Source organism: Dermacentor variabilis, chromosome 4 (assembly GCF_050947875.1).
Source record: "Dermacentor variabilis isolate Ectoservices chromosome 4, ASM5094787v1, whole genome shotgun sequence".
In the NCBI taxonomy this organism is placed as follows: domain Eukaryota; kingdom Metazoa; phylum Arthropoda; class Arachnida; order Ixodida; family Ixodidae; genus Dermacentor; species Dermacentor variabilis.
In genome coordinates this window covers 123,129,605-123,153,535 of record NC_134571.1, presented here as the reverse complement: position 1 = coordinate 123,153,535, position 23,931 = coordinate 123,129,605, and the positions used below count along the sequence as shown (strand labels likewise).

The following is a 23,931-nucleotide window of genomic DNA, read 5'->3' as shown; positions in this document are numbered from 1 at the left end:
TCCTCACTTTTGCACTGAAGTAGCCCATTGCAGCGCCCAGTCATTGCATTGCATTGAAGTCGCCCAGAGTGCAGCGGTGGCGTAGAGGAAGAACACCCGCCTCGCGTGCAAGAGGTCCGTGGTTCGAATCCCGGTACCGGCAATTTTCCACCGGATTAAAAAAAAAGTCCGCGTGTTGATAAAATTGCATAAACAGGCCTGGAGTGGGGCCTGATCCCGGTGACCAGAACCGGTAACGCACTCCCTCACCAGAGCAGGATCGGCCACCCTGGTGCAGTACTTGGCCACAACCTCCTATATGAACGCAACAATCAAACCCCGGCCCTCAGTCCCCAGCAGCTGCGAAGCAACTGACCACGGCGGCGGTCAGAGCTGCGACGCAGCAGAGGGTGGCTCCGGACAGGCCGCCATTGGAATATGAACCTGGCAACGTTTAACGCTAGAACGTTATCTAGTGAGGCGAGTCTAGCAGTGCTATTGGAGGAATTAGAGGGCAGTCAATGGGATATAATATGGCTCAGTGAAGCTGGGAGGCCAAAAGAAGCATATACAGTGCTAAAAAGCGGGCACGTCCTGTGCTACCGGGGCTTAGCGGAGAGACGTGAACTAGGAGTCGGATTCCTGATTAATAAGAATATAGCTGGTAAGATACAGGAACTCTATAGCATGAACGAGAGGGTGGCAGGTTTTGTTGTGAAACTTAATAAGAGGTGCAAAATGAAGGTTGTACAGGTCTACGCCCCTACATCCAGTCATGATGACCAGGTAGTCGAAAGCTTCTATGAAGACGTGGAATCGGCGATGGGCAGAGTGAAAACAAAATACACTATACTAATGGGCGACTTTAATGCCAAGGTAGGCAAGAAGCAGGCTGGAGACAAGGCAGTGGGGGAATATGGCACAGGCACTAGGAATAGCAAGGGAGAGTTATTAGTAGAGTTTGCGGAATAGAATAATATGCGGATAATGAATACCTTCTTCCGCAAGCGGGATAGCCGAAAGTGGACGTGGAGGGGCCCGAACGGCGAGACTAGAAATGAAATAGACCTCATACTCTGCGTTAACCCTGGCATCATACAAGATGCGGACGTGCTCGGCAAGGTGCGCTGCAGTGACTACAGGATGGTAAGAACTCGAATTAGTCTAGGCTTGAGGAGGGAACGGAAGAAACTGGTACATAAGAAGCCGGTCACTGAGTTAGCAGATCAAGCTCCAGAACAGGTATTCGGCTTTAACTCAGGAAGGGGACCTTAGTGTTGAAGCAATGAACGACAATCTTGTGGGCATCAATAAGGAGTTTGCAATGGAAGTCGGTGGTAACTCCGTTTGGCAGGATACCAATAAACTATCGCAGGAGACGAAAGATCTGATCAAGAAACGCCAATGTATGAAAGCCTCTAATCCTACAGCTAGAATAGAACTGGCAGAACTTTCGAAGTTAATCAACAGGCGAAAGACAGCTGACATAAGGAAGTATAATATGGATAGAATTGAACATGCTCCCAGGAACGGAGGAAGCCTAAAAGCAGTGAAGAAGAAACTAGGAATTGGCAAAAATCAGATGTATGCGTTAAGAGACAAAGCCGGCAATATCATTACTAATATGGATGAGATAGTTCAAGTGGCTGAGGAGTTCTATAGAGATTTATACAGTACCAGTGGCACCCACGACGATAATGTGAGAGAGAATAGTCTAGAGGAATTTGAAATCCCACAAGTAACGCCGGAAGAAGTAAAGAACGCCTTGGGAGCTTTGCAAAGGAGGAAGGCAGCCGGGGAGGATCAGGTAACAGCAGATTTGTTGAAGGATGGTGGGCAGATTGTTCTAGAGAAACTGGCCACCCTGTATACGCAATGCCTCATGACCTCGAGCGTACCGGAATCTTGGAAGAACGCTAACATAATCCTAATCCATAAGAAAGGGGACGCCAAAGACTTGAAAAATTATAGGCCGATCATCTTACTGTCAGTTGCCTACAAACTATTTACTAAGGTAATCGCAAATAGAATCAGGAACATCTTAGACTTCTGTCAAGCAAAGCACCAGGCAGGATTCCGTAAAGGCTACTCAACAATAGACCATTAGTACAGTATACTGAGTTTGTACTTTTATTATCGCTAATTCAACATCTTCATAAAACTTATTTATTTCATCATCGTCATCATAACTGGAGGTTGGAGCGTAGGCTTGAACTACTTTTAACCTATACATCTTAATAAATTTTGTTATGACTACTGCTATCCTCTCATTAACGCTGTAGAATTCGTCGATGCTACCCGCTACGTCCTTATGGATTACACAATAAAACAACTGCTGCTACCTAAATGCCCTCACTTCAACAAATATGCGCCTTCAAGCGCATCATTCCTTTATTATAAAGAGAGGCGGTTTCCAGGAACGTTCGAATATTCGCTTACATTGACACTAACCGGGGATGGTCTCTTACTGTTTTCTTGTGTGTTTTTGTTTACTTCAAATCAGCGGACAGTCCCTGTGAGAACGAGACGTCAATTAAAATACGTCTGGTTCGATGACCCCGAACGAGACGTCATTCCACTCGAAGCTCTTGAGCCCAGAGGAAGTCACAGGGCTCACTCACCCCGTCACTGACTCCCGAACATATACTCTCAGACGCCATCGCCCCGCGTAGTACATATGCGAAGCTGTTGACTGCTGCGAACGCGCGTCCGAGGGACCTCCGCCGTGGGGCACGACGGGGCCAGGGGTCGTGTTTGCTTCCTCGCGATTGCCGTGCCGCTAATGAAAGCTGCAGCGGCGGCACACGTTCGCGTCCACACGCTATACGCGCACGCGCACCTCCGAGTGATTAGGAGCGCCGACATGAAGAGCCGTTGTCTATGTACGAGCCCGTGCGGTCACCGATCGTTCTCGCCCGGGGGGCCATTCACCTGCCCCGTCTGCGCACTCTATACCGGCCGTCGGGCAGGATCTGTCCAAGCCTACTTGTACGCACGCGTTCGAAGCAAAGGCGTGCGCGCGCGGTCTGTGCTTCCCGTGGTAGTTCGAAGTCGCATATCGAGGTTGCTGCGCCCCGTCGCTCCCACCCCACCACTTCTAATGACGGCTCCTCCCCACGCCCTCCAACCTTTTCCGACGAGTAGGGAGGGGGCTGTGTAGCACGCGGAAGGCGCGTGCCGTAGATCGTCAATCTTTCCGCGCGCCGTGTACAGCCGAGCGCGTATACGGTAACACTCGCCGGCGGCCGGTGAAGCGGCGGAGATGCGCCCCCAGAAAGGCCCACTCTATCAAACCTGCCTCGTCTTGACGCTCGTGATCGATTCCTGCTTGCTCAAGAATAGCATAACGGACTAGCTGCGGCACACGCGTGCAAGCGCGTCCGCAGACCTTTCCAGGAACGTTGCATCTCGTTGCCCTTTAACGCACGCGTAATTGTTTGAACGTCTCTCGGCAAGCAGGTCAAGCGCGATCGTTGCTTCGCGCGTTTGGAAACGCCATTGAGACTGAGCGTTGTGAAGTAGAGGCCTGCATAGTTAGCAATTGCAGGTGCGCGAAACAGTAGAAAACAACCTTGAAAGTTTTGATTAGTCACAAAGTGGCTGCCAGGGGCGCAGAAGTCTTGTAACGCAAGAAATATTTCTAGATGTCCCGTTGTGCTCTTTTCGTGGAAGTATCAAAGACGCAAGTTCGATGAGTTGGTAGAATAAAATCGTCGAAATCAATCAGTGCGAAAGGACTAAAGGGCAAGACTCAGATAACACGGACGCTGACTCCGAAAGGGCACTAGACACACTCGGTGTGTTATTGGCACAACCTAGTCGTTGAACAAGAGTGTGATCTTAGGAAAGAAAAATAAACTAAATATAACGTCATTATTGCTGGCCGTTCGAGCGGTGCCACCATTATACCTACTTTTACGCCAAGGCGCAGATGTAATTCTCTGCATGCAAGATGTTGCAGTGCTCTCAGGAGTACCAAAGATGCACCATTTGTAGAAATCTAATCCGCGTCCTCTGTTTTCTCAGTTGAGTCGGGCTGTTTGAGGAGCGCCAGCCGGTACTCACGCCTCTGCACCAAAGCATGTACAGATTATCACCTAGCAATCCCCAGTATTTGTGACAGTGCGGACAGCTAGACAGTAAAGGAGGGCTGGGCAAGTTGTTAACCTTCCACGGTAGAGAAGAACGCGAAGTATATATAAGCGGAATAAAACGGAAGCACTGCCTTGCCATCTGCTCCATTTGCCGTGCATTACGAAAGACTGACTTGCTGTAAGTTGCCGTAACTGTCGTGGGCACTGACGCCATTCTTTCTTTAGCTAGTCGAATCAAAATGTTATGCATCTACACGAGCGCCAGAATCGAATGTAGCAACGTTGACCGTGGCCTTGTACACCGGTGCCGGCTGCATGTGGCATACTCAAATTGGCGTTCAAACTGGTGCGCCAATTGGTGGCATGTAGGAACATTTGATTGTTCTGGCAGTGGCTGCAACGCCCACTTGCAGTATACGGCAAGATACAGGGAACGCCCAGGCTTGTGGCCGTTTGCAGAGCCCGGGCGATATATATGCAGTGTTCGAGAATAACGAGAATGCGCTGATCACTCGCGGGTTGACCCTGCACTTGATTTCTGGGCTTAAGCTTTCTTTGGCTGTAGGGGGTCAACAAGGAGCGCCACCATGCAAACGGCCTCAGTCTGACAGTCCCGACTGAGCGTACTATAGCTCTGCCAGAGAGAATACTCTATGGGGCGCCCAATTCCCCTTTGACCGTGGCCTTTCGCAGGATGACGGCTCTATACTTGCTTTCACTGACTGTACAACGGATTGTGTTCTCTCGTGACCGGAAATATATCTCTAAGTATAGCGCCCTGTACAAGCCTTGCGAGTTTATCGAAGTGAACGACGGTATATAGGCGCGCAAAATCCATCTACGACCTGAGGGAGGCGCGACGTCTGCCAGAAGAAGATTCCTTCCTTCCTCTTTTCCTATCGAAGTGACGCCGACTTTGCTGAGATCCCCTGTAAGCCTTGTGCCATGACCCAGCAAACAACGTCCGTATATAAACTGGGACGGGGTTTGAAGTCCGTCTTTCCCCATAATTAAAGCCGCGGAATGTAACCCAGAGTAACAAAACAATGACCAGTACGTAAAACGGCTGTCATTTTCAGCAAGATTTCCTTGTCCTTTGGGCGCTCCTTTATCATTCATTTGTAGAAGCTTTCTTTTTCTTCTTTACATGCGCTGTAACGATAAGAAGGATGCCGTCTGTGATGCATGCACGCATTGGTGTGTTAGTACATGGAACACAAACATACAATTTTCGTATATTCATGTTCGAATTGAACTGTGTCTCTTGAGCTCTGCTAAAGAACAAAGCGGCATCGTCCACTCTGGCTATGGTTGCTCCTCCGCTCTACAGTGCTTCCTTCTCTTTCCCAAGCTTTTTCTCCCATTTTACACCGTTTCTGGAGGCGCGGGTTAATTGTGCTTATAAATAACAACCGTATTGTTTCATTCTCAGACTAATAATAATAATAATAATAATAATAATAATAATAATAATAATAATAATAATAATAACGAAGGCGCTGTGCGAACTTAATGAAACGCGTATGCGAGCGCAATGTCTAACGCAACAACCTTCCCCCGTGATCAAGTGGTCGAACAAGGAAACCTTCGCTAGAGCCATATTTGTTGCGACCGCTGAGCTCACTCGTGACCACTTCGTGTCTAAGCCTCTTCCTGTGGCCCGCCTGAATTCAACCTTATCGGCGGGACGTGTTTGATGCCACTTTATACAAGTGCTGTATAGAGCTCGACGCGAACACGTCGCTTCCGCGACGAAGGAATTGCACCACTCGCGCAAACGCTATACAAAGACCCGCTTGCTAGCACACGAGGCATGTAATTCGTGTCCGCGCAATCGTTCCTCGGTAAGCGCGGCTGATGCTGCAGCTGTACGTGCAGCGCCAAGCGGGAGAGCGGGTCGCTCGTAAATTTCGGATTTGAAGGCGATTGCATCGGACGCACGCCGTCACTGTGTGCCAGTGATAAAGCGCAAGCACAAAAAAAAAAGAAAAAAAAACATTGCTGGCTCTACCGTAGTCGAGAGTAGATGTAAGCTCGATATGGCAACCGGCAAAGCAGATTGGTTGGATATGATACTAGCCACAATCTTAAGATGGGTGTAGCGTATGTTCGCAACGGCGCACCCCAACACGCCATACCGCACCACGTCATACTGTGCGCTGGTCCATGTGGACACTGGCCAGCTAGAACAAAACCGGCTGAAGGCGACACGACAGGCAGCGAAAGACGCCAGGGACAGCGCACTTCCCAGCCAGAAGGAGAAAAATAAAGTCGCCTAAAGGAGGCGCCGTGCCGAGTGGCGCCATCTCTCGAGGCGGCGCACAACCTGTGCCGCGGAACTTACGGACTGCTGGCGTTAAACAGAGCGGAGTCGACCCTGTCTCCGCGCCAAAGGATTACAGTGAAGTGCATGGTATCCGGTATATGCCTTTCGAACGTCGCTATTGGAAATGACAGATAAGACTTCAGCGTACTACAAGTTACAGCTTGAGCAATATTGTGAGCGAACATTGAGAAGAACTCGGAAGCAATATTTGTTTTTTAACTTGTTTGGGCATTAGCTAGCGTATGGAACGCGGTCTTGTACAAAATGTTGGGTGCCAGAGACCGCATTTTGTAAAGTTAGGACTGGTTGCTCGAATGATCTCGTTTTGTTCTCGCAAGACCCGCCGTGGTTGCGTAGTGGCTGCTAATGCGCGAGGTCCCTGGATCGAATCCCGGTCACGGCGGCCGCATTTCCGTTGCGACGGAATGCGAAAACACCCGTGTACTTAGATTTAGGTGGACGTTAAACAACCCCGGGTGGACCAAATTTCCGCAGTCCCCCACTACGGCGGGCCTCATAATCAGAATGTGGGTCTGGCACGTGAAACCCCATAATTTAATTTAATTTGTTCTGGCAACTTGCCCGGATAACGGCTCTGGCTTTTGACTGAAGGGCACTCCAAGGTCGGCGACAACGGGGGCTAAAAGCATGTCATGCTTAAAAGGGGAAAGGGGGAGGAGTTGCGCTGGTTGTACCGCCACCGCAATCGGCGAAGTTTTCCCTCGCCAAGTGCTCGAGTGCGGCTTTTTCAACAAACCGAGCCCGTATTCACGCGGGACCGCCACGCCAGCACGCGATTCGTTCAATTTGCGTTTCGTGGCTACGCGGATCTCTCAGATATGTAGGAATGCGAAATGGTCCCCGTTTCTCACAATGGCTTACGTGAACAACAGAGTTGGGGCTGGCGCGGCTATTATGCAGCATCTGCACAGGATTTAATAGAGGCAGAGCTGCGCGGCCACCCGTCGTTCTTACGTGCAGCAGAGTGAGTGAGATTGAAGTGATACTGCGTATCGGGAAAGGGCTGAAAAGATGGTGGCCTTGGGTAAACAATACAGCTCTAACGCCGCAAACGCCCACACCGTAAAACTGCACAGACGGTCGGGGCGTGGTGGCTGTAGCACGGTTGGTTGTAGGTGCGTGCGGCCGTTCTCGCTGCAGCTATGGGCGCTGTTTAATTTTCAGGAAGAGAAAACGAAGAAGAAGTAAAAAGCACTCTGCTTTACGGGTGGAATTTCATTCCCCAAAGCAGAAGCGGGTCACGCCACGGAGACAGCGCGGCGGATGCTAGCGCGGCCAAGGTCGCGGGTCCGATTCCCGACGTCGGCGGCCGCATTTCGACAGCGCCGATTTCTCAACGCGCTGAAAAGTAGCGGGCTAAACCTGCTGGCACCGAAGTATCCGCTTTTTTTATTGAGCTGATAGACACGTGCCGCTCGACTCGCTGCGACTTGCATTCTCCGTAAACAGAAGTATCCGGTCAGGGCCTACAGGGATATGCAGCGAAAAGGAGCAAATAACGTCGCCGCATTATGTCAGAATCGTCGAAACGGAGGGGCCGTCAGTTTGTCTACGTTGCCGCACTCGCTTCGTCTAAGGTCCTCGGCGAAGCCCATTGCGTCATGCATCTTCCTCATGCGTGTATCTGTAACGCATAGAGTTCGCGGAAGTATTGAAGTATTAAGAATAACGCGGAAGTATTCAAGTATTAGGAATAGCACGAAAGCAAACGTCGCGCCATCTGACGTGTTTACCAGACTGTGATGTAACGGACAAGGTCGATGCTTCGTTTGTTCCGGACAGTGGCGCTCATGCGGAGGAATTTGAGGCACTGAGAGTCAGGCAAACAGGGTTCTGCAACAACAACAAAAGCAACAACAGCTCATCGCTTGCTGTAGCTAGCTATGCGTGCAACTCGGATATAAGGTACACAATTCTCACAGCGGCCAAATTCAAACCTAGCTTTGGATAACGGACAAAGAATATAAAGAAGCCCATTGTTGCAGTATCTGTATCACACATGACTGCATGCGTTTACTTTATCGCTATTTGAGATCTTGTACAGCATGTGCTTTAAGCAAGTCCCCCGAATCAACAATGGCGACAACGAGGGCAAGAACCAACCCCGGCTCTATAACTGCCATCACCAAGTTCCTGTATGCTTGTCATCCGGACTGAGCTACCCGTAATTCAGATCTAACACATTTCCGCGCAATCAGACGTATTCTTTTTCATAACGCTTCAGAATGTCGTTTTAAACATCGTTGCGTATTTGGCGCAGCGAACAGGAAAGCACGATCTTATGTTCGGCAACTTGATTGTCGCAATTCTGCGTGATTACTCACTTATCGCATCGCGAGTCGAAAGTTAAGCTCTCGAAGCTTTATACTCAAGCACGTGCGTGTTCTTGGATCGCCTATGCTGCTCAAGGTCAACACGGTCAACAGTCACGCTGAGATGGTTACTGCCGCATTTTTTTTTCGTTTGGTATAGCCGGCTCTTTGGTGACCTATTTTCCCACGGTAAAAACATATAATCAAACAACAATATGACATCCGAATCTTCATGCAAGTTTCCATTTTATATATATATAAATACTACTTCATTAACGGAACTGCTTCTTTTTAAATCTTCTTCACCTATGCTAAGAATTAAAAACCGCTCCTAGCGGTTTGTTTGTTCGTGCACTAACTACACGGAAGGTGAGACGGGAGAAGGCGGCCGCATCACCTTTGACCACGTGTTGACTCACGCGTTCCTCAATACGTTTGCCCTCATTTCCCGCCCAAAACTTTGAGGCTATGCGATGCGCTTAACGTTAGCCGAATCGTGTCATCGGCATACATGCACGCCCAGGAACTGGCGTCATCGTATACTGTCCTTGACATCCATCGCAAAAGAGAAAAAGAAGAAAGGCTGAATCCGGTACCAGCTCGGGCCTTCGGTTTGGTATACACGACGGTCCCCCGTAGCAGAGTTACAGAAACGGAGCCTTTCGCCTCACGGTGTAAGAAGAGGAATCCAATTCTGTGATTCACGGCTGCCGCGTCCGAGACGGAAGATACCCGCGCAGGCCCTTGCGACCTTCCCTCCGGAGAGACCCGCCCGGCCTATACAGCCTTTAGCCCGGTCGGCTGGGACGCGGTCTGCCCTCCCCATCTCTCGCGTGTGTGGCAATTTGTTGCACTTCGGCCCGTGTTACCTTGTGCGACGAAGATGAAGAGGAGGTTGGGGGGGGGGGGAGGGAAAGGAGGGAACGAACATCCAGAGCAAACAGACGGCGCCGCCCGCCCCGTGTGTGTGTGTGCTGCGAGAGTCTTCCGCGCGGCAGACGCGGCGCCGCTCGTATTTGGAAACCAAGCGCCGGGCGTTTCGGGGGTTGGAGAAGACGACTGCGCAATGCATTTTTGTCCGCGCAATAAAAAAAAGAACCCGTTTCACGAACTCGCGCGCGTGGCTGCATAGCTGGTTTCGGCGGGGCTAAACCTCTCAAATTACCGACCGTCGCCATGCTGTGATTGTTACGGGTCGTTTGGAGGGAATTTGTGTGCACAATTGCGAAGAAGCAAGGGGGGGGGGGGGAGGGGGAGGGTCCTGTATAAAGCACTCGGTTGCGAGTACAGTCACGAGTCGTAGCGGAATTGCCCTCCGATGTCACTTTCTTTCTTTCTTTCTTTCTTTCTTTGTCTCTTCCTACATTTACATTTACTTTGATGCCTATCACGCGCGACGTGCCTTAAAGTGCCACCGTGTGTGGCGCGGTGCTTCAGCAAATCGGTGACGTTTCGGCTGTGCGTTATTGCTCTCCTCTCTGCCGCAAGGGCGCCACGTGGCCTCTCACTCGAGCGCCCGCATCGCTTTGCAAGCGCCGCGCCGTGAATTCAAAATGACAGAGGAGCGAATGTTAAAGAGTCAATGCGCCAAGATGGCCCGACGGCGCTTAGTCTTAACGGCTTGAAGCTCGCGCCCCGGCGCTATTCTCGTGGCGTGCCTGGTGCACTTGAGTTAAGCCTTTTGGCAGGCATTTATGCCGAGAAAGAACGACCTAGTAGCAGCGGAAGGACTGGCGCAATTATTCTCACGAGAAGTACATATCGTCTTTCCCGTCGCGAGAATTCCCGACGCATATGCAAATCGGACGAAACAACAACAAAGCAACTAGGCTTGTGGCTACCCGCCGGGCGGTCTCCCGGATAGCAATTTCCTCAAGCTTATAAAGCGCACAAAACTTCGTTGGCCTGTCTCGGCAAGGACACTTATCTTCCTGACGCGCGCTGCTTTGGCACGTTTGGCGTTTAGTGCATGACAGATGTATGTTCCTCTTCCACTGCTCAATCACGCTTCTTTGCTCTCTCTCTCTCTCTTTTCTGAATATCTATTTGTTGTCGCATTTTCCCGACTACGGCGTTGAGAAGGAAAATACTTCCATGTACTTCCAGGTGAGCAGGTTTAAACGCTCAAAAAGGGCGTTCGTCTCTCGAAGGTGCTCGTTATAGAGGCAGAAAAAAGAAAACAATTTGGATTTGGTGCCGAGATGTTTCGTTAAATTGTTTTACTAACTTTAGCCATTTGACTTCCTTACTAGAGCGTTGCAGCCACGGCAACCTATCGTGCGGGAGAACACCTCGCCATAAATTCAGTGCTCCTGTCCAGATAAATTGAGCAGATAGCAGGCAGAGGATGACGTCTCTATGAACGTATACGGAATTGTATTGAAAAGCAGAGAATACTTAACTATTATTTATGGCCGTAGTATGAAGGCTCTAAAGTGGCCTATTTTTCTAAGTTAACATCGCCTAAACGGTCGCTATAAGGAGGATTAGATTAATCTGCATTACTTTAATTACGTTTCCCGATGGTACCGAAAACCACATTCTTGGTAGCGTGATCCAGACAAGATGCGAAAAAAAAAAAAAAACATGGCTGGAGACGCGCTTTTGAAGCGTTCGCACCGGCGTCCATTGACGTCAATTATTTAGTGTTCGAAATTGAATACGTATTGTGAGTGAGCGAAAGACTCAACCTTTTAAGTTTGTGCAACGTTGTTGTTTTTTCTCTTTTTTTTTTTTCCTGAGCTACAACTGCTCTAAGCCAAGCACCAGAGAATACTTCGAAATCGTTGACGTCATCCTCACGTACCGGATTGATAGTGTGCGAGAAAAATTTTTAAAAATGAGAACGCAAGAAACAATAGTTTAACGTTTGTTTTCTACGCTTGTAATCAACAACCTAAAAGAAAAAGACAATTCTTGGGGGCACGCTGTAGTGACGGGGGACTCCGAATTGATTTTGACCACCTATCGTTCTCTTCTTTCTTTCTTTTTCTTTTTTAACTTGCATGCCTATCTAGGTACACGATCGTTTTCGCATTACGCCCGCCACAAAAATGCGGCCGGTCCCGACTGAGACCGAACCCCCGACCACGAGCTCGGAAGCGCAACGCCATAGTCCCTATAAGCTATATACCGCGTCGGGTAAATAATCAACTTCTTTTCTTTTTCGCCAAAATAATAAACACTTGTAGTATCGTAAACAACGTTCGCCAAATGTATAATACAGCGTTTTGATTTCCCGTTGTTCTTTACTGTTCCGTTTATTGTCAGCGTGCACCAAAGAAAAAGGCTGGAACATTCCTTGGAGGCGCCTTAGCGTAACCACCATGCGTGATCCGCTGTACCACGATGCGCGTCGATCAGCAAGTTTGAACTTGCGAGAGCGCATCCGCTCCGAACCATGATGCGCACGTGCAACCTCTGCAGCGCATTGCGATGTCGCGCGTCACTCTATGCACTGTGCGTTTCTATACGAAGAGCACCGCTACACTGTAAAAAAAATTTTCCTTACTTTACAGAAAATTTGCTGGTAATTTGTGACCGAACACTCTTCCGTAAATTAAGAACGGTCATTTCCGTAGAACGGACAACTGTAAAAAAGAGACCGTAATACAAGATACGAGTGCTTCTGTATCTAGAAAACGGAAGACTCTGTATTCTGAATCTGTACTATAACCGTTAAAGTACAGTGCTTCTCGTATTCAGAAAACGGAACACACTGTAAGCTGAATCTGTACTATAACCGTTAAAAAACAGGTGCTTGCCGTATTCAGAAAACGAAAGACTCCGTATGCTAAATCTGTACTATATCCGTTAAAGTACAGGTGCTTCCCGTATTTCATCTTGCAGAGCATATCCATTATTCGAAGAATGTGCCATCGGGGACAAAATTGCCCAGGACGTGCGAGAGTTGACCGAATTTTATTGGTGTGCTATTTGCTGGGATCAGCCATGCCACCATCTGCGTTCGGAATGTGCATACGTGACCCACTGTTTTCAGCAGTCTTGAGCAGAAATGCAATTTGGTCAACGCTCGCACTTCCAGGGTACTTTTGTCCACGATAGTACATCTCCTTTAATGCAAATGTCATGAAGGCAGCTCATAGTCAAAGCAGCAGGTCACCATTGAGAAAATTGTCTTGCCAACACACTGACATGGCTGCAGAGATAAAACACTTTGCACTTTGTGATATGAATGCACTGCATAGCATATATACAAAAAGGTGCAACATTTCAGTCCTCAAGTTCTTAGATCACAGAAGCAACTTTATTTTCTTCAATCACTCGTCTTGCACTTCTTCCTGGTGAAAGTTGTTCTTGACTCCAAACGCTTGCAAGGATAAACTTGCTGCTGTTAGGAGAAACAAATAGTATTCGTGAATATCCATCCTAAAGAAAGCGGCAAAAAGTATAATCACAGAACACGACAAAGCAGTAACTTCTGTGTTAGAAAAACATGTAAGTAGATCAACATTGTTGGAACAAGGGATGTTGCTGTAGCCAACATTTCGACATAGGTGCTTGTCATTAGGGTAGCAAATGTTTTCCTTGGCTGTGTTGTTTTGGATTGTGCATATCTCACTGGCCCCTAGCCTCATTGGGGGAGAAGTAACTGGTGCATATAATAGGTCAAGAGAAGCCAAAGTGTTAAAATAAAGGAAGGAAGGGTGTGCTTAGCAGTGGTGATTGTGATGGAGCGGGTATGAGCAATGCTGTCAGTACTTGCCAAGAGTAGGGGTGACCAAAACAGAAAACGATGTACACATGTAAGCAGTCATTAATCCAGTAGACCCAATCTTCCCAGAAGACAAAATAGGTATCAAGATAAACAGTTTGCACTTTTGGAAAAGGAAAACGAAGAATTAAGCAAAATAAATTTTGTATCAAGATGCATCTGGTTAAGATCACTGCAAATGGTAAATGAAGGCACATTATGAATATATATTTTGTTGAAAGCCAATGAAGAAAAGATATATTAACCAAATATTAAAAAATAGGGACATTAAAATTAAACTGGGTATGACCATAAAACAGTAAAGAACAGCCTGTGGAAAAAAATGGGATGGATAATATAACCAGGTGCAAGATTGCAAAACGTCGAACGCTGTTTATATTCATGCTGCTGTTAACGGCTTCAAGTTTCTGTCTTCCTGTGGAACCTTTGTCTTACTTGAACAAGGAAATGGGTCATTTTTTAAACAAGCCAGTTCAAATGCGGTTCAAAGCTTCAGCAGTGTTATAATGAAAGAAAATATTATGGTCAGCTCTCCTGGGTGTGCTTTCATTCACCAGTTATTTCCACCAGTGTAAGTTCAAAATTTAATGGTCTAAATGGACCTTAGCTCCTGGCAAACCATTAGCTGGTCTTTTTTTCAACACAGATGCCTGCACATTATATGTGTTGACAGGAGTGCTAGCGAACTACATTATACTTGTTGCCACAACCAAAGTGAAACTTGGTAACAGTGATTGAACAAAAAAAACAGCATTCCACAATACTGATTCAAGTCATCTGGAAAAGTTGCTTAAGTTAACGTACACCCCCTACTCCACCAGACACAATTATTCACCACACTGACTCTTATGGTGTCAACCATGCTATTACAACACTAGGCATCAAATGAGGAGAATTAGGGGATAAGAGGGCACAATGCTTTTTGTTAGAACATCAAATGTGCTTTACATAAATGCTACATTCCAACTAACAAAGGAGCAACCGGTTTTTGAGATAGTGTCCAATGCATACGAAAGCTAATGACATTCTGTGCAGCAGAATGTTGACGATGAGGTGTTATGCGCACAAGTGTACTCTTTCACACAAAATGACATCCTGCACTCAAACCTTGTGCCAAGATTAGGGTTTTAAAAACACCATAGTGGAAAGCAAAGAGTGCTAAATTTGTTGAAAATTACTAAAAATTATTCGATTATTCATTATCCTTACTGTTCGTTAAAGATTCACAGATTGTTCCCTACGGGTGCTGTAAACAGGCACCCTGCTTTTACAGTGGTAGCAACAATGATCTGTGGCACAGACAAGAATAAATGCTCATGAAGTTTATGCAAGAGTATATCCTACAAATTACACCCCATTTCACATTCCAATATGGTAGAAGAGGAAGACGAAAAAAACTACTTTCTGGTGGAGGATGCATACCGCAGAATAGAAGAAACAAGTGTACCCTAACCATTGCTGCTGCCGATGCCTGTGCACTAACAGTTACATATAATATGGCAGTTACAATTGTTTTTCCACAAGCACTGCAAGCTGCGGCCAGTTTACCAGTACACAGCTGTAATGAATTTAGGGCAAGCTAAAGCTCTCTAATGGATTTATCTCATATGACACAATTGGAATGCAATATTCTGCAAATAAGTGAAGCGCGATGTGCCATCTCATACAATGAAACACCTTTCAAGAATCTGAATCACCACCTGCACTCTTAGGCAAAGTTACACCCTTTGGAGTGCCTCTTCTGCCACACAACAATAATCGTTATCTGCCTTGATGCGTTTCCTTTCTTGAAAACGCCACGCCCGCTACTTTGCTGTCGGGAATGCTATCATGCTGATAACGCGCATGCCGTTCGTTACTGGAAAGCACAGGGCTCGCAGCGTTAAAGAAAGGAAATGCATAAAGGCAGATGACAATTATCGTTGTGTGGAAGAAGGGTGTAACTTCAAAGGGTGTAACTCTGCCTAAGAGTGTGAGCCGTGACGAGGGAAAAGAGTGTGTTCTGTGTAAAGTAGTGCACCTGTATAACCTAAAGCTTTGGAGAATGCATTTAGTATGAGCTGGGAAGGTTCCTAATTTTAATTGCACACAGTGAAAACCTCCATGCAGTTTTGCAAAACGCAAACCCCCTACCTTTTTGTTGTTCAAACGTAATGACACGCAGGGCCATAACATGTACATTATGGGTTTCGTTCCCAAACAATCAAAGTGAATAGCACCACCCTAAGTGTCATGTGCCTTCTTGTTAGTGTCGAATGCTGCGATCGGCAGAGAAACGGATTTCTGGAGCAATATAAAGTATTAGGTACTGTGATCCCAGTTCTTTGACTGCTGTTTAAGCATTATCGGGTCCTAAAGTAAAAAAATGAGGAATAAATACATGCATATTTTACGTCGCAACCCTCATAAGTATTTAGTAGTCTGGATTATAAAGGATTCCAGATTTACAATGCAGGACAGATTTTATTCCACTGAAAGAATGGCATCATGCCAATGATTCTGCATTTGGTGCTATATCTATTTGTATTTAGTTCAGTTGGAATGTGTGTGTATCGTCAGCGATATCGCTTGACATGTTTTATATTGACTGTTTCCTAAATTTAGGCAAATTCGTATTCGCAAATAACCTTGTATGACACCAAGAACTTGCTTAGCAGGAGTATTTCTAACATTTGCAAGATATGAGGCTCTTGAATGCATATCTAAGCCTGGGGTACACGCCGCCCCCTAATCTCATCAGCAAGTTTCTGGAACTCATCTACGAGGTTTCTTATGATGAATGTAAAGTTGCTTGAACGGGAGAAATAGGGAATTTACAACAGGTGAATTATGCAGCATAAGAATGATGTCAGCAAGAAGCAAGCATCAAGAACTATAAAATGAAGACTATAAAATGCAAGAATTATTTGGGATGATTTAAAATTCTGGCATTGGAATGAAATGTCTTTCAATCTATATATAAACTCTGATTATTCACTCTACTACCACTACCTTCATTAGAAACATTCATAATAATTATCCTATCTATGCCACATCATCTTCGCTAATATTCAAGCCTTCATAAGCTGCTTTTTTTTAAAGCTAATTCTCTGTGGGAAAGAGGTGTCAGTGTGAAGACCATATCATATACTTATTACCCGTTTTTTGATAAATGATAAGGGAAACACTTCACACCAAAAATGCATTGAGCTTGAGCGAGTTCTGCGTTTGATGCTGTTGATTCTTTTTTCCCTTTGCCATCATTGACCCACCTGGTCAGCTAAGTAGACAGAAAAGCTGCAGGAGAAAGGTGGGGGTGCCAAACCAGACTTGTGCCCCAGGGGACCTTTTCACGGTCACTGGAGGAACTGCCTGTGGCCTCGGCATCTTCCTTGAGGGCCATGGCCATGTCTAAGAAACCTTGTCTCCACAGGCTGCACATAGAAAGATAATTTGCTGAGCTAAGTCTTTTTCTTAAAAGAACCCATTTAAGTTGTATTCGTGGCTTTGCACCACAAAACTGACACATGACTGGCCACTCAAGACACTTTATGTGTATTCGCAGGCTTATTCCTTGGAAAAACACTTTTATGTAGCACACAATGAGTAAGAGTAACAAAAAAGTGTATCAGGAGGCTTTCATATTGCTCTACAACTTTTCGTTGACACATTTCATTTAATTATTTGAGATATTTAATAACTAATTAAGAATTATGTAATTAGGCAGAATGCACAATATAATCAGAGTATCTCCAAGCGATGGCAAACATCACCTTCATTTTGTCTAGTTACATCGCATTTACATATTTCTAAATCTTGGTGCATGATAGTTAAGACACCCTCAAAAACAATATTAAAATTTTCATAATCATCTCTTGCGTGTTATTGGTGGCTATGGCTGCTTCAAAGTTATTCTTTCAGTATGGAACAAGCAGTTTTGAAGTGAAATTGTTTTGCATCGAGGGCATGTAATCTAGACAATCAAGCAAAAGGTCAAGTTGTGTTCACCATTCAGATGTTTAACTAAGAAGCTGCAGGAAAAGGAAACAGGACACAACACCTAATCAACAATGCAAAATTTGAAAATTTAAACTGAACAAGAAACCAGTTTTTGAAAACACAGAAAAAAAGCCAGAAGCTTACATCGAATACACCCTTGCTATGTACTCCAAGTGAAGTTGTTACCGCAATGCTTGGGCACCATATGAACGTAACAATCAACAACTTCGAGCAGAATATTAACACCACTAAATGAACTGGCCTTTGAAGATTCTTGATCTGAAATCCTCAACGACTTGTTCTGGCATTTAACCTGTCAAGCTCAATCTGTATTCTCAAAAGCTGGCTCTCGGCCATAATTTCTCTAGACGCAACATCAGCTTAAATCTCAAGATAGGGTTGACCTCTAAATAAAGTGGATAATGCATGGCAAACATCATGAACTCTCTTACATGTTAACCAGAGGGTTCACTCATGCAGCCATGAAATTGTGATGCAGACACGATATATTGAAGCTGGTTTTGTGAAGTGTTTCATGCTTCCAAGGCTTCTTCAGTTGTGAAAGCTGTCTCCATTAGCTAAATAAGCGATGAGAATAAAAAGAGTACTTCAACATGCTCACAATATGTTGGCCATTTGCAAGTAAACAGCAGCCTTTTTGGGCGCCCAGGTTGCCTGGTGCAAATCTACTATGCCACAGTACTTGTGTTACCCAGTACCAGCCACTTTAAAATGCAATGTGTTCAGAGCCCTTTCCCTCTGTTTGTCTGCTTTGGAAACAGTTTAACATGTGTTCAGTAGGCGTCGAGAAAGGGGACAGAAAACACTGTGCACCACTGATTTCTAACATGTTTCGCTGGATGCAGCACACCGCACCGGATGCAGGTGAAGCCAGTGGAAATGCGATGTCATGCAGTCGCTTGTCCTGGAAGCAGGGCATATGGTGGACTAACTAGTGCGTGCGATCAGATAATATTGCTGCCGAAAAACTTTTCTTTGTGGTTTTTCACATTTTAGGAGGTCTCTACATGTCTGGTAAGCACTTTTATGACAATCTGAACCCGTATACGATAGTGTTCTCTTACATCAAGTTTTTTCTGATTTACCAGTGTTTCCATTGCAAGCCACTTATGTTAGCGACACTGTAGACACTACAATGGAAAAATTCTGGACACCTCGAAACACTGCTTGGGTAGGTTATGGCACATCAGGCAGGCATGTTAGGGGAAGAAATGCCACACACCCGTGCAACAAAGTGCTGCCGCAAAGTTGTGAAGCACCAACTTCCGGGACAAGGCCAGCTTCAGTCGAGGGCGCTCGATGTGCTGTTCATCTCCTGTAGTAGAGATCAGTGGCGTGTACCCTTTTATACTGGCTGTCTTTTCTGGTCGGAACCTTGGCAACAGCTTCCACCATACTTTTTTTGAACCTGCAACATGTGCAGAGAAAGTCACATCACTGTGCGTTGATTGTCTGGCTTTATTGTGCTACACATTCTATCAAATCATTAAGAAATACAGTTCACACATTTTTACTACTGTATATAGACAGTCTAGTTGCTATACACGCGAAACATTACCATTCCTCTGACAGAATGCAACAATAGAAGCGTACACTGTAAAGCTACACTAAAATTTAAATTGATGTGACACCGTATGAGCATACAGTATGCTTACTGTATGCTCTAGCCCTGTGTCAAGTAAAAGTTAATTGTCAATCATTTATGGTGTATTTCTACTTATTCTGGGTCATCAAACTGTACAATCAATGTTCCATGTTTACACATTGTTGGGTTTTGATTGCTTATGTGATCCGTTTCCTACTTACGCATGCAGTAATCCCACTGTAATAAGAAAAAAGAGAATAGGAAATGCCTTGATAATCTTCCACATTTGATGAGGGCAGGAGCAATGGCCAACAGCATGTGGTTGAAGCTACGTAAATACTCAGTTTTCACACAGCTTAATTATTCAGCAAGTAATAAAGAGCTATCCTGTGCACCTCTGCATGACCAATAAAATCTGACTACTTGACACTGCACTAAGGCTGCCGCTTGGTACTGTTCGGCAGTTCAGCTTTGGTTTTCTGATATACAGAACTGTTTAGGTACCAGTAGTTTACTTTGCGATAAAATGGAGCTTGGAGCACTGGTCAGTCATTTGCACATAAATAATGCGACAGCAAATATAGCACAAGGATAGGAATATGGGTCTCTTGGAAAAAGTACATACACATTATGATTATAATGTGATGTGATGCCACAATGAAACAGAAAGCAACGCATAGAAGTGGACGGCGCTTCCATGCCACCAAGGTTATTGGACAGACAGTACTTCAGAAGTGCCCGCAACACAATGTGTTGGCGGGCTAGTTGGTGTGAATCCATAAATACTTTGTTAAGCGCAAAACAATGGACACAAGAAAGACGACCAGCACAAGGCGGTACACTCAACTGACATCACTTTATTGCGTCGCTCCTTTATAAATAGTAGAATCTAGAAGAACATGCGCAGTGAGCACCATGTGCAGAGACCACCAACAACCAATCACAAGAGTGTACTCATGCGACGGGATCCACAAAACCATATTGAGCACTGCACAAGGTTAAAGAAGGCACACTAATGCACTGTGACCCCAATGACTGTATGAAGAAAGCTTCCGATAACTCTCGGGCGGTGGTATCACAGCACTTTTTCAAAATCGAAGTATCACGAAACATGGCTTTGCACTTCCATATTTTACAATGTTGAGCCAAATGGGAACCTGTGCCTGTTGGTATGGATCGCTTAGGTTCGCAATGTTTCGTGATGCTATGATTTTGAAAAAGAGCCGTGATACCTCCGCCAGAGAGTTATCGGAAGTTTTCTTCATACAGTCATTGGGGTCACAGTGCATTAGTGTGCTTTCTTTAACCTCGTACAGTGCTCAATATGTTTTTTTTTTGGATTCTGTCGCATGAGTGTGCTTTTTTGATCAGATGTTGGTGGTTGCTGCACATGGGTATTCACAGCGCATGTTCTTCTAGATTCTGCTGTCTACAAAGGAGGGACGCAATAAAGTGATGTCAGTTGAGAGTAGCACCTTGTTCTGTCGTCTTTCTTGTGTCCGTTGTTTTGAGCTAAAAAAGCAATGATGTATTCCTTGTGTGTGTTTGAAGACAGCTCCACACGCAGTAGCGTATCCAGTATTGCTGCCCAGTGGTTTAGCTCGCCGCAGTTTGAAGTGCCACAAAACATAAGGAGAGAAACCTGCATTATAGTCTTGTTGCAAACAAGAATATAACGTGAAGTGCATTCTGAGGCCAGAAACTATAAAAAAAAAATTTCATGATGCACTGCTGTGCAGGGTTTTATGGCAAAGTCAAATACATTTAGTGTAAATATCACACTATGATGGTGCACAATGGTGGTAATCTGTAATAATATAAAAGGTGCCTTAATGTTACAACAAAAGCTGACATTACTTAATAATAGCCCTGTAAAATTTAGCATGCAGGGGCACCGCTTGGTTAAACAATAGTGATGTATTGTCTATGTACACAAGTATTACCCACGCATTTATGCCATTGTCTAAATGGCATAAATGAATGGGTAATACTTGTATACATAGATATTACATCTCTATTGTTTAACCAAGTGGGTAAACTATGTCTGCCTGACACAAGATTAGAATTAAACCATAAATTATATATATTCACCCTAACAGTAACACCTCATTTGAACTTCACAGTAAGTAGACGCCTGTTGATGCCAGCCTCCCCCAATGCTAAACTGTGCTGCATGCTCTACAGAGAAATTATAGTGGTATCACTCAACTCTGAAGCAATTCAGGACTGCAGCACTGTAGAAGACATCTACAAATGTCCCATTTCATGTATAACAGCCTGAATTGCTTGCACATCTTACCAAGTGCAAATTAAAATTTCTTCTTGTTTAGCATTTTTGCCTGCTAGACCACAATCCAATGTCATCAATATATTAACATATTACCTCAAAGAACCTAATTTGGCTTATAGATTAACACCTTTGCATACTGCCACAGCTGCACTCTGTCATATGCGTTGCAATCATAAAGGAGTGCTGGTCCACCAGCACTCCAATGTCACTAACAGTGATCACCTACACAGCTAAGTAAACGGTCATGATTCAGGTGGCAAATAGCTAAGAGAAAAAAATCCACTCACCTTGAGAGCTACAATACTGCAATAACTTGAGAGAGATGGACCCATTGCAGGCAGCAGACCTCTTCTCAGCTCCAGCACAACAGCAACTTGCCTTTCAGTAAAAGAAAAGGATTGATTAGTAATGATAAGTTACCTTGTTTTTGCTGAGTATCAATACAATCTGACTTTCATGCATATCCACTCTCCGCTTTAGTAACACAACTGAATTATTCGTCAAATAAAAGAGTCTATGATGATACCATTCGCTTCTCTTGTAGGTCCAAATTTTTTCGCACTGATACCCCGTTTACTGCTTGCTTACTGACACGAATGCCTTGACTGCCCAGACATCATTCGAAGGAACACGTCTTGCTGCACCGCAAAAAGTTGCACCAAGGAAACACAGCAGAGCAAAGAACTTTTTTTTCTGGTCACAATTAAAACGTGCACCCAAGCAAGAAAGTAACGATCACAGGTAGTGAGCGACTGCTATTGCCTCGAACATTTATTTCCGTATTTTAACAGAAGTTCTTGTATCGGATACAGTATGCTCTCAAGCCAATACAAGCGTCAATACAAGAGCTCAACTGAACGCAGTTTTATTCTACGCTTTTAACGCGAGTGAACAAAAGGTTAGAAGTACCTCACGGAAATTGCGATCGAGCCAATCGCGCTACGACTGGAATCGATCTGAAAAGATAGGGTGATCCCTTTCCCCATTCATGCGTCATTTTTGCCCTAAGACGTTGCATAGTGGTCTTTTGAAACAATACTTCTGTTCGCGACACCGGCTAACCACACATCATTTTAACACCTACGTTATGCAAACCAAATAAGATTAAAATGGGCTTACCTCATGAGCAAGTTACGAGCGCGCGTAGACTGTTGAACACCCGTTGAGAGCAAGCAGGCTATCCGTGTCCAAGCGCATACGTGCACCCAAACACAGGACAACTTCTTCGATGCCGCAGCGTGCAGAGTTTTGTACACGAAGTGAAAGACATCCAGCGCAAATATCTCCGCGCGATGACGGCAAATGACGAGCGCACAAGCGTACACGACACAGCGACAAATTCGGAACTTTGCCAATTCGAACGTGCCGAGACCCAAGCAGCGTAACCATCCATCGTTTCTGTTCTTCGCTCCCGATGCGTCAGTCTCTCTTCCTTGGGGTCTTGCTCCACTCTTGAGTACAAATCAAGAGATATTTACGGCGAATTAACAACACTTACAACACGACTCGAAAAATGCCGGCTGACTACACATGTGCAGCTCCGTCCGCCACTCCAACGGACGCGCAGCGCGTGCTGCCCCCTGGTGCCGCACTCTGAGCGCGGAGAACCGAACAGAATCGGTTTCGTTTTCGCATTTGTGCTCTAGTTACTCGAACTGCAATATAATTGCTTGACAATTAATTGAATTCTAAAAGAGGAGAACGCTTTCTCTCCCACAAGTTAGTGCGTTTTATACAAAGGGAGAGAGAATTCAAAAAGCTGAAAGGCAGGGAGGTCAACCAAAGCATTCGCTACTGGCGATAGCAAACCCCTGTGCTACAATAAAGTGCAAAGCAGTGCACTGCGATGCGTCCATAAGCTCTAGTACAGTGATAATTTGGGCTGGTTGGTGCATGTAATGAACGGGTAAATAATGAGTTGTGTCATAACATTACCCATGCATAAAGCACATGGAACTAATGGTGTTGCATTCTAGGTCAAAAAGAAATAAAGCTTGAATCGTTACATCTCGACACTGGGCATTCTGTCTTTCCGTATTATTTTTTTCTTCTTTTTGACAGTATACACAGTACTAGCACGGTAATAGGTCCTTCATCTTCAGTCACCTTCCAGTAGTTCACACATGTCGGTGCATGTTCGCGTTCTTTATTCTACCGTACAAGAACGAGCGCGCTTACCGGTCTTGTTTCAAGATGAAGCGCCAAATGTTTGCGATTACATCTTATCGCAAGAATTAACACATGAACAGTGAAGATTATGCGTAATCGATTTGTCTCAATGAACGGGCAGTTATTGTCAGAGACGAGATATTTGGTAAATATCATGGGAATGAGTTCAACCAACTACATTGCAGTTCAGCAGTGCCCTTTGACATTTGGTTTAATTGCTTGCCACATTCGAAAATTTCCTCCGACCGTTGTACTTGGATCTATAGGCCGCCAGTCCCCTTCGAGACCATTTATTGCCAAATGTAAACGCAGTTACGGTCATTATACCACTCCCTGCGTTTCGGTACTGATTTAGAGTGCGCACAATTTTTGGCGTATATGGCGTAAATGCTGGCGTAAATGCACCAGCACCTGAGTGCCG

The 23,931-nt window shown here is 45.4% G+C and overlaps 1 protein-coding gene and 1 long non-coding RNA gene across 2 annotated transcripts in view; one reads left to right on the top strand and one right to left on the bottom strand.

Moving 5' to 3' along the window:
- The window catches only part of Tsp74F (Tetraspanin 74F), a 458,205-nt gene that overhangs the window by 125,272 nt on the left and 309,002 nt on the right, over positions 1–23,931 (top strand). The gene's annotated exons all lie outside the window — the stretch shown is intronic.
- On the bottom strand, positions 16,725–23,588 carry LOC142579703 (uncharacterized). Its single transcript, XR_012827434.1, has 4 exons — positions 22,461–23,588; positions 21,629–21,719; positions 18,689–18,874; positions 16,725–16,880 (listed from the first exon to the last, which is right to left on the bottom strand). It is a non-coding gene; the product is annotated as an uncharacterized LOC142579703 (long non-coding RNA).